The sequence below is a fragment of the Euprymna scolopes genome, chromosome 25 (assembly GCF_053919585.1).
Source record: "Euprymna scolopes isolate OS-2025 chromosome 25, ASM5391958v1, whole genome shotgun sequence".
Classification (NCBI taxonomy): Eukaryota; Metazoa; Mollusca; class Cephalopoda; order Sepiida; family Sepiolidae; genus Euprymna; species Euprymna scolopes.
Genome location: NC_136506.1, coordinates 3,072,952 through 3,085,473, shown reverse-complemented (window position 1 = coordinate 3,085,473; position 12,522 = coordinate 3,072,952).

The following is a 12,522-nucleotide window of genomic DNA, read 5'->3' as shown; positions in this document are numbered from 1 at the left end:
AGTAATAATGGTTGATAGATTTTAATACTTCTTCATGAAATGGATACTAGCATTATTTCACTCTTGGTTGCGATAACATTGCATGCATAAACTTAGAAAACACGTAAAAGGTGTTTTTTCATTGAGAAATTCCTATACGAACTGATGTTTATGTGACCTACATACACCTCAAAAATAAATTAAAGACAGTATATTTATATCCTTACTATCTTGTCTCCCTTAATGTTATGCTTTCTGAATAGTTGTTCCAGGGACTGATTTCTCTAAAACTGTCCATCACCTTTTGGATATGTACTGATGTTACTACATATTGCTTTTGCCCAGTGTTGTCGGTTAAGGACGACTCCTTTCTTTATATTGTATAGATGGTGGAAGTTGGCAATTAGATATTGTATAGTAACAATTACAATGGCTTTAAACATTTATTAGCATGACTTATCAGCACATCTATGATAGGTAATGCGTTACTATATTACCTGCTTAATGTTAACGGCATTTATAAACATATAACGATCTAACAATCTTCCTGGTGAGGCAAGTGCGTGAACATATATCATCAAAATATCGCACCACATTGTTGGTTTAGTTGTGTTGGTTAGCTTTTATTCGTATATACATTTTACATTATCGTATTCTTCTGTTGCCTCTTAGTAAATCCAAATTATTTCATTGAACCTAATTATTTATACTTCTGACTAATTGACGACGATAAGTATGTATGCTATTAATTTTTCCTCTCTTTTCTTTACAGTCTGTATCGATAAAGTTTCATTAGGTTTTCATTAATCGTCTATTTTTCGCAGAGAATTCCAGACGTTTGTATCAATGAATTTTCCTTCGTATTCAACGCTTCCATTTTATAAAATCTGTATTTTTGTAACCTTTTATCGGAACTGATGGTACTAGACACGGAACAATTGTAATATTCGAATATCTCTTACACTTTCTCTCAAATTCTAGTTCCTGGCCCATCACAACAATCTTGCCTTTATGTATTCTCCCCACGTTTTACTATATGATTCAGTACTATTCTTTAGACGCGGAAATCTTTGAATTGAAAACTCTCTATTCTTTAATTGCTGATCTAGCAACCATTGATTATTTGGCGTCTAGCTGGGTTTGGCAATTTATCATATCGCAACACAGTGTGATGTAGGATTAATTTATTAGATTAAGCATTTGATGAACAAATAATTTAACGAAATGTATCTGTGAACTGGCCAACTTCTTAACACAATTTGGTTAGTTTCCTTAGAGATTTATAAAGTTACATATCTACGTTGATTAACCAAACACAACAGACCTCTTAGAAAACAAGAGTTGACACGTCATTATCGAGATATATCCTGATTTAATATGTACAGTTGTGAGAATTTGCCATCCAAATTGCACAATATACTAGCAAGCCGCGGGGGACATACACCCGAGACTGTATTTTAATAATAATTCCAATAATTACCTTTTTTATTGAAACAAATATCAGTATAATATATATATTTCTGTGGGTGATTACGATTTAAACTTCATGCCTCTAACGAAATTTCCTGTATTACGATTAATATCTGAATTGTTCTTATTTCATAAAATAAATTAAAGATAAAAAGATACTAAAGGAACCACGAAAGTTTTATCAGAATTAAAATATTATTTTAACAAATACATTTTCTTTAAATAATTGCGTTGTCCTGCTTCATAGGTTACTTCTATGTGTTCTTCATGGCATAGGGGGCTTAACTGTATATAATAAATGATATAATAAGGTATAGATAGCCGAGTAACCATACCTCATAATCGTCAATTTTCCAACCTTCAGTTACTAAAGAAGTGGAAATAGTTTTGTTTTCTTTCATCTTAAAATTATGTAATAGTATATGCTTTAATACTAAATTTCAGAACGGGAACCTTTCTTGTTAAGTGGTATGCTCATTAAAGGAACGGCAGCAAATATGCATAATTCTGCGTCTGAGCAAATGCATTGCAAATGCGAGCTTAATTCGACTGCAAATGTTACGTCTATTTGAAGTTTTTTTTTTAAGATATACTGAAAAGGCGGAGTACATGCATGACTAAGAATCTTAATAAGGAAAAGCCCAATAAACTCCAGGATTATCTAAAAAACATAAAAACATGTTATACTTGATGTGTAAAATACTTTTCAAACATATTATTCCTACATAGTAATTTTATGAAAATCAGGAGCACTTACTTTTTTTACATGGGGGTCACCACTTATCAAGGCTCGAAGGCCACTCCGGAATAAGAGTTATTGCGTGTAAACTAATCAATGAGATAGTATTGTAGTAATCATTAATAGTGGGGGTTTTGATAGAGTGTCTTATTTAAGGGGGCGGTTTGCCAGGAGTTTGTTTATGTTGGACTTGAAGACGTCCAAGTTGTAGTGAGGTGGGAAACAGACAAGCGGCAGAGAGTTCCACTGGCGTGTAGTTCTAAGAAAGAAGCTTTGCTCATGGTATCTACGTTTGGATTTAGGCACAGATAAAGAGTGGGGAAAATTATTGGCAGTAGTTTCAGCGTGAAAGATGACTTTTGAAAAACGTAAGTTTACATTTCAATGATCATGGTTATCATGGGATTTTTTTTCATATGTAAAATTTCAAAATTTTCTCTTACTGTTTAGTATATAATGTTAGAATATCGAGAACATCTTAGATATTTGCAAGTTCCAAAAGAAATTCTACAATTAGAAGACATCAATATATCCAGAGAGTCTTGAAACATTAACAAGTTGAATTTTAAGATGTTAAGAACTATAAAAACAATCACGCTAATAAGATGTGTAAGCATTTGTGTAGGCGTACATTTTAGTTGACGAATTTAAAAACATCTAAACGGTACGGCTATATCCTATTTACTAGTCTACTAATAGCAAATTAGTTATATATATATATACAAATATATATATATATGTAAGTGTGTTTTAATATATATATATATATATATGTATATATATATGTATATGTATATAAATTTTACAATGGTGTGCTCACTTTCCAATAGATGAAGGCCACACAAGGATGAGAATTATTTATTGTAAGATGGTTACTGAGATAGCAGCCAGTAACAAGGTGGATGATGGAATTTCTTTTCCCCAAACGAACACACATGGTTTAGTACAAATTTGACGTTTTGTTGGGAACATTCGATGGAAAACACATCTGACGAATTTGAGAAAAAAAACATTTTTATGAAAATATAAAATCATACAATTGTCATCCCATTAACGAGACGGCTGTACTGAAAAGAACCAAGATGAAATAAAGAAGGGTTATATATGTATAAGAAAAAATGTAAATCTTTGAATTTGAACACAGTTTTGTATTATATATATATATATATATATATATATATATATATATATATATATATATATATATATATACAAATTAAAAGACGCGGCCTAGCAAGAATGTATTTACATTAGACGAAGACTATCATATTATCGTCAGTTGGAAAGCAGATTGGGAAAACTGAGTTTTAAAATGGAAAAGTTCTAGAAAAGTATCTTTCTTCGTGGAATTTTTGTTTAGATTTATGCAAAGACAAAGAATAAAGAAATTGCCGATAGCGGTTGCAGATAGATGAGTTCATGTTGTGATAGTACGACAGGGAAAATTAATTGAAGCCTGAAGAATAACTAATCATTAAAATACCGATAGAGCAGAAACTGGTTCGGACCGTCTATTTGATATCGCCAAGAAGTTGCAGGGAGAAGAAAAAGCATATCTAATTTGTTTAAAGTCTGTTTCGAACCCTGCAACGGAAAATTAGAATGCTCCAAGAATCTCATCCCCAGACCTAGCAATGATACTCAATTTAAAGATGTATTAACTTTAATACAATTAGAGAATTGGCATGTGATGTATTCTGGAGAAGTAGATTTATGTAACTAGTTTTCCAAATACATTGGCCACATATTTTTTGCGAAATGATTAAATAGTAAACGATATATGCATACACATCTCCTTCTTAAGTGTATAAATGTGGCATATAATCTAATAATGTATAGTCATTATATTGAAACAATCCTAACATTGTTTGTTATTCATCATTATTAGGATTTGTGCGCTCATTATTGATATCGGTTAAAAAGCAGACAACACCTAAGATTCAACAATTGATCGAGTAACAGAAAATGTATTGGATCGGAATAAATAAAACGAAAATCCCAATTTGATTGCACAATAAATAGATTTCATTATTTAAAAATGTTTAAAATTACTGACGTGTATTTTAATTAAATCCGAATGTACATTATTTACGGAAGAAGCGATTTCTCGTAAGAAAGCGATCTTTATGTTTATCACAGTTTCTGTTAGAATATTTTTAACTAAAATTAAACGTCTAATAAGGGAAAAATATTTTTTGTATATTTTAGTTCATTTATGTTGTTTTTTTCTTTTTTTTAAACAATAAAGCCGTCACGTAATTTGACGCCGTAGAAGCTGGAAATTAATTAAATTTTCAGTAGGCATATTTCCGCGGGTGACGACATGCGTGACCTAAAATGACCAAACGTTTAGATACGTTTCAAGAGAGCCGTCATTTACATTCATCTGTTCTTTTATTTTGTCTCTTGCAATCAGTGTCTTCATCTCCGCTTTTACAGTTATAACCGACAAGTTGGATGGGAAAATAATGGCTACATTTATCAAATGCATGTTACGTTTTGATTGCGTGTTGTTAATGAAATTGGTCTTGCCAAGGCTTTACAACTTTTTCTTTTTTTAATGTTGTTCTCATCCTCGCATGTATTAAGAACGGGAATTTCTTTCATTAAAACACAGTTCGTCTTTGTTCGTTGCATGTGTCTTCTTTGGGTTTTAATTCTCTACATTAAACTGACAGCTGTTATTTCTATCAACGGTTTTTATCTGTTTTCCGGTATTTATTTTTAGAAATTCTATTTTTTTTTTCAGGATGATTTATTTGTGTTGTTTAACTCAACCCCTACAAGGAACGATAGAACGTGTCTTTATTCATTTAAAGAGAAACTCGATGATTTCTGTTTCTTTTTATTCATTTAAACATTTTCGCAAATACTGTATTTTACATGATGTTAGTGCACCTTAAAAAAGTAACTGCCATTTTCATCAGCATGAATTACGTATGTCGTTCGAAAAGTAGTATCTTCCATTTTTAACTCAAAAACAAAAACGTTGAAGGGCTACGACGATGTGAATGGAACACTAAATATAATCAACCTAGAGTTCTCTAATATTTTTCTTGTTTTACATAGTCATCGTCATTGTCAATGCACTTTATTCAGCGTCTTCTGATACTCCGGCCCGAAAAGCCTGAAATTGATGACCTCATCTCTCATCTAATGTGAATTACATCGGCTTCGTTAACATGGAGCAGTTGGTGGTGAATGTTAAACCATTAAATTTATTTTCTCTATAAAAAAATCAATGACGAAATTATTCTATTGATGACACCATCAATATCTGCAATAGAGAAATGTATCTTCAAAGTCATGAATGCATAAGTTCAACAATGCAATAAGTTAACAATGCAATTTGCACTATGCTCTGATCAACTCAGACATACAAATTACTCTGGGAACATGGCTCGCATAGCTTTGTGTTAATTTGTATGAAAATATTTCTAGTTATAGCAGCTTTAATGTATTTTAAATGATTTGATTGAAGTAGTTTATTACATGTGATGATAAAGCTATAAAAATCTAAATGATTTAACGTAAAAATCTTCCTTAAACGATCAAAAACTGTAACAAAGATATGCACATGTCCTCATATCGGAAGATATTTTATGTGATGAAAACAATGTCCTTGGATTGATTAATTAATGTTCATTAGAAATCAGAGCAGACAACCATTTCCAATTGTTTTTATTAGAATACATGGAAACTACATTTAAATCTTTGAAATATAACACCAGATCATGCATGATTTTTCTTTAACTATTTTATGCACAACAGTAAGTATTGTTTTACTATTTTTATGCAATTTAAATCTTTCAAAATGTATTCGTAATTAATTTTTTTCTCAGCCCTTGTTTGAAAGGAATGATTATTCTGGCAAAGGGAGACGAAAAAGCTGTATTCTAGGTCGACACTATTTTTGTGTTAAAAGTCGCCTGATGTGTCGGAAATTTTATGTTTCTATTTCTATCCTAGTAACAATGTCACTAATATGGATGCTGAAAGTAAGCATTTTACTAGGCTTACGTTATCTGCTTGGTAATCAAGGACCCCAACTTTGTACTACTCACTAAGGAGACCGTTCTATCAACAGATACAAAGTACTGGATCTAGTGTATTGTCGTTTATTTTATTGATTTTTGGACAATGCTGTTGCTTTTGGTAGGGCTTCGCGTTGCCATATTAGTGGGTAATAATTTCGGCTTTACCTAATCATTGTCTGCAAAAATTATTTCTTCACTTCTTTTTTCTCTATAACTTCGAGGTATTTCACAAATCGTAAAATTCCCTCGGAAAATGTCTCCAGAAAGAATATACGATTAAATCAAAAACCCAACTTCCAACGTAGACCTCCACTCCACTGTCTCCTGCTCCAAATTTAAGGCTCTACGTCCCAACTATCCTGAGGTTGAAATCCAATTACAGAAGAACAAAGCAGACCTATTATTCCTAAGCTGAACTGGCATTGTACCGACTATTTCCCACGATGAGTTCGTAATTAAAGGACATTCTAATTTAACACAAAAACCTGACGCACAAGATCGACACGAATATGGAATATGTTCCTACATTTATGATGGCTTTCCATGGAAGGGACACTAAATTTTCTTATATGTGCTTCCGGATTGCACTTGTTCTCAGAACTGCGTTAATATTTCCACTCTATCGCAGCGAAGTTACTATCTTTAAGAGCATATCTGAGATAATTGACAACATTTTATCTGCCGCTCATTTCGGCGAACATTCACGTCTGTGGAGACTTCAATCTTCACACTGTGGTTAGCGCACTCAAACAAGACAGATGATGAGGGGGGGTGTTTGATAATAGCAACGCTAAAGCACGAAAATGTCTATTACCAGTATATTTATCCAGCGATGCATGTATATATATATATATATATATATATATATATATATATATATATATATATATATATATCTTTATCTACCATACCGATGAGTTGACAGCAGACATTTGAATTGTCATGTTTTGACAGGATGTCTAACATTGTCAAACTCGTTAACCGGTCAGTTTGCAGCCGAAAGTCTAAGGACGGGACCGGATGTGACGCGTCGCGTGTTCCGGTTTGCACTTACAGTGTGTTTCGTTGGGATAGACATGCCGAGAAAGACGGATAAACTAAACAGGTCTTCCCTCAAAAGGAAGGCATAGAAAATCCCACAAGCCGAGTCCATGAATCACTTCCTTCTGCTGTGAGAAATAGCAGAGAGTGAATGGAGTATATAAAATCCTACCGCGTCTTGGTTTATATATTGTGAAACATATTTCTTAAAACAGGTCCGACTCTCCAAGATGGGTGAAGTATCCCCTAAACGCGACTAAAAGCAGAAATATTTATGTCGCCATGTTACGAGTAGTAAATGCTAAAGCACGCAACAACTAAAAACGAGAAGTGCCACGGGCCGTTAAGATACACATTGGGACACGAGGAAAATAGTTATATATATATATATATATATGTATATATATATGTATATATATATATATATATGTATATTCATATGTATATATATATGCATATATATATATATGTGTGTGTGCATGTATATATATATGTGTGTGTGTGTGTGTTTTATTTTTTATTACCGTTTTATCTGTTCAGTTACATATGTTTTGTTCGCCGGGTCATGTTTACGATCCAGCAGCCTCGTCAGACCTTACAGAATGGCTACGTATATATGGGGGTGTGCGTGTGTGTACATTTATAGCCATGTGTGTTTCCACGTACATTGTGTATATATTTGTGTGTGTATGTGGTTATGTGTATGTATGTTAATATATTTTATATATACATGCGTATTTATGTATATATATATATGTATATATATGTATATATTTATATGTATATGTATGTGTGCGTATATGCACTTATATTAGCATGTGTATTCACTCTTAACTGCCTATAACAATTCATTGTCGAGTGTACGTTTGGACTTACCCTGGCCACTGCGAGCGTTCGAGAAAAGACACTTGCCAATCGCATGTGGCACGTACACTAACCCTTTCTCTCTCCCCCTCTCTGTCTCCCTCTCATCAATTCATATACTCCATTGTATAGCTAAACAATAAAAACAGCTTAATCTTAAAACACAACATTTAAATTACTCCCCCTCCTCTCCTTACCCCTCCCTTTTATCTTCCCTTCTCCCCCTCCCTATATCAATATATCTTTACTTTACCCACGGCTGACTGAATAAATATATATATATATATATATATATATATATATATATATATATATATATATATATATATATATATATATATACACCCGTTTATCAAGAGAAATATAAGTATGATAGTTATGAAAACAGAACGGGAGATTCTGTCATATTTTCCCATTATATATAACCTAACTAAGATTTTTCCCGACCCCAGTCATGTTCCCGACACTGGTGCGTAGTATGCACGTCTCCTAGGCCTTTTTTCTCACAAATTTCCCTGGGTTATATTCATCTTCCGTCTGACCCACTGCAACCTTCCGACCACTCGATTGTTTCAGTTAAGATAAAACAAAATATAATAATTTCTCCCACATACCTCTCCATCCTATAGTATATTGATAACCTTTGGCTGACTAGGATAGCCTTCATATATTTATATCAGATCTACCTCTTCGTTCCATATTACAAAAGAATGTATCCTTTATAACATTAGACAGGACAAAATTGTAAATTGTAGGTATAGACCGCTTCATACCCTCCAAAAAATTCCAGCAATAAGACAACAGCTAGCATATATTCTCTCCAGAAGGTGCTGCTGCCATTGTGCACAAAAATAACTGTTTCCATTGCTTCCAACGTAATAGATATATTGAGACTAAAGCCGCTTTTACTACTTCCAGCAACCATATTAAAAGAGTAATAAAGATCATGAGAGAATTGTCTACTCAGTCCGTAAATTCCAAAGTAGTTGGGCAACGACATGGTTCTAATTATTTTTCGTAAATAAAAAATGGGGGCTTGAAGAGAAGTGTGTGATCTATTATAACCATCATCAATGGACCTGAGGTAATCTCGTCAGCATCAGACAAATCCAAACTCTTTGCCAAAATACTGTACATCTGATTATAGTCTATTCGATCAGCGCCGTCCCATCATATTTCCTCCTCTGTCTTAAAGTACGCTATGCGGTATACAATTATACATGCGTGATGTTGCCAACATAATCAAAAATCTCGATTCCGTTAAAGCAACTGACTCTGAGGGAAATCCACATTATAGTGCTCAAAAAGCTCCAATGAGAACAATCTCCCATACTTACAGAACTCTTTTGAATGTTGTCTTTAGAAGAACTGCTTTCTAACACGTTTTAAAACCTAATCAGTACGTCACGTATTTCAAAATTCAAGCAATCGCTCATCTCCCTCTCAATATAAGTTGATAAGTCTTCTGTGCGCCATGAGTAAGTTGCTGGTATCTGTGTTATATAGACACACATCTCGGCAAAATTAACCTCATCAGTGACATGCGATTTGATTTCGATTCTTCAAGATCTCCACAGATTACTTACTCTAATATCTAATAGGATTAGCGAATCTCTCGACAAAGTCTTACTTTCTTGGGCAATTACCCTTGACATTTTTAAGGGCTTTGATAGGGCATTGCATAAAGGTCTTCTCCACAAAATCTCCAGCTACAATATAGCTGCAAATGTGTCTCGATTATTAAACTATTGCTTTCTTTTTCGTTCATAAAAGTAGTGGTTGATGGACAGAAAGCAGAAGCTCACAGTATTAAGTCTTGAGTTCCTCAGAGGTCTATCTTGACCCCGATTCTCTTTCTTTACTAAAACAGCGATCTCCCACATCACATCCTAAGACCATTCGTTGACATTTATGCTAACGATACTACTAATTATGGCAACACTATGGCTAATCTCTACTCTGATTTTAATCGAGTGTTTCAATGGGGAAAAAGGTGGCTAGTTTTTTTAATGCATCCAAAACTAAGCTTCTATTTGTCTATCATCAATGCTCTGATCCCGTTTCGCAACAATTGCAATGAATGATTCTCATTTTTGAGTAGGCTCCATATTTTGACAGGCTTCTATGTTTGAATTTACTCCTGATCTGACATAGAACACTTACATCAAGTACATTGCTAAGACTACTGGGAAAACAGTGAAATTATTTTACCAGTCCAGTAAATATCTAACTGGTGATGCTGCTACACCTGGACACGAGCTGCTCGTAGCAGCTTATCCTTGTCTGCCTTGGGAGGTATTTAAATAGACATCGTTGTCTAGTGGGTGTGTCATTTTCTCTTCCCTGCAATTTCTTTTCCACAGAAGAGACCTTGCGAACTTGTGTCTGCTTTATCGTTATTTTCGTGGCAAATGTTTGTCTGAACTCCAATCTATCTTCCTCGCCTGATTTTCAGGAAAAATAAAACACTATTAACAATTTCCCCCAGTCTTTATCCGTGCGTAAACCTAAACGGAGATTCAATAAATAAGTTTATTTCTTAAGACGTGCACGCTTATAGAACCCTGTTCCGTTTTACTGCTTTCCAAGTGATTACAATATGATCGGCTTCAGTCCAACGTAAACAAGTTCTTGAAGAGTCATCCTCTTAAGTAAACATTTTATAAAATTTCTATTACTAACGATTACCACGATATTTTCCATTAATCACTGTTCAGTCACTAACCTTTATCCTCGAGAGGCTTTTGGGCCTTGAAAATTGTGACTCATTTATGGGTGCATGCATGTATATAAATATATATATATATATACATACATATATATATATTATAACTCAAGCAACAGACCGAATAAGAGTACACAGTATAATAGAAGAGGATTCGCTAAAAGACTTATATCCCAAGTTTTAATCATCGCTCGTGCCACAGACATAAATACATTACTTGATACTCACTTGCAAAAACTTTGTATGATGTGAGAAACTGCTTATTAATCATAGATATTAGAGTTTCTTTCCTTGTTACCTTGTGCACTAGCCAAAGAAGGTGATACCTCTGATCCCAGTCTTTTATATTGCCATATAAAAGAGTTAAACATTATATTGCCATATAAAAGAGTTAAACATTATAGTTTATGCCTTTTTGCTTAGTACAGTGCAGTATTAACTAAGTGGGTTTTACATGGGAATAGCCTTTGAGATTCTCGTTGGTGTAGTGGCAAATCAAAATAGACATTTTGAGTAGAACTCGCTTCTGACCGCACTCTTTTCCCTTTGTCTTTTTCTCACAACAAGAAATTATATATATATATATATATATATATATATATATATATATATATATCTTCTATATAAATATATATATATGATTTCGATAATTTGGACACAATATTAAGATGTATATTCGTATGTTTTCACTGATCAATAATAAAAAGAATGTGTTTTTATAGAATACAAGAATGTCGCTCTCCTGCGTTCCCCAATCATAAATACGCATAAATCTTATATATCACTTTATTTAGAAACTTAGGCATTTGAATACAATATTGTTTTTTTTTTCTTTCTAAACAGTTCATTTCTTTCAAGGACAAAATGATCTAGTTGAGATTGGAAGGAAAACATAAATACAGAGAGTTAAGTATGACATGATTTTAAAATCATTTTCAAGCGTATTTTTTCTTAATATACGAAATCTGTCATGTGAATGATTCACGCATGCGAATTTGTAGCAAAAATTTAAAAAAAACAGAAAGTAATCTGAATGGCCGTCAATTGTTAATTTTTTTAATTTTTATAACTTGCCAAGCAGTTTTTTCGGATTAAAAACGATTAATAAGTCAAACTACTCTATATACACACTTTCAAGGCTGTAGGTCAAACATTCTTTGAGTATATAGGTTGGCAATTGTCCTCATCCATTTGTACTTTTCTCGAATATGTTTCTGTAAAAAAAATTTTCAATAAGAATACATGGTTCCTAACGAAGTGGATGCTTGGCCATTGTCAAATCTTTAAGTAACAGTGTTTATTGGAACGAAATGTTTTCGAACTTGTAATCTACGTAGTAAATAACTGGGCACCGGCGCCTCGTTCTGCTGTTATTGTTGTTCTTGTTATATTAGATGATGTATAATTTAACTTAAATATTTTGAAAATAAAATAACTTTCAAGTGTATAAATTGTCTTTACTCAAATTGACATTTGTAATGCTATTTTCTATAAATTTAGTTATTTAGAGCTTGGGGTAGATTCAAGAAACCGCTTATATAAGCTAATATTCAATTTCCCAACAATGGCGCATCTCAAAATGTAATACTGTGAGATTTGTTTTATGCATTTAACATTATGACATAAGCTTTATACATATGGTCTCATGCGATAATAATTTCTGGTCT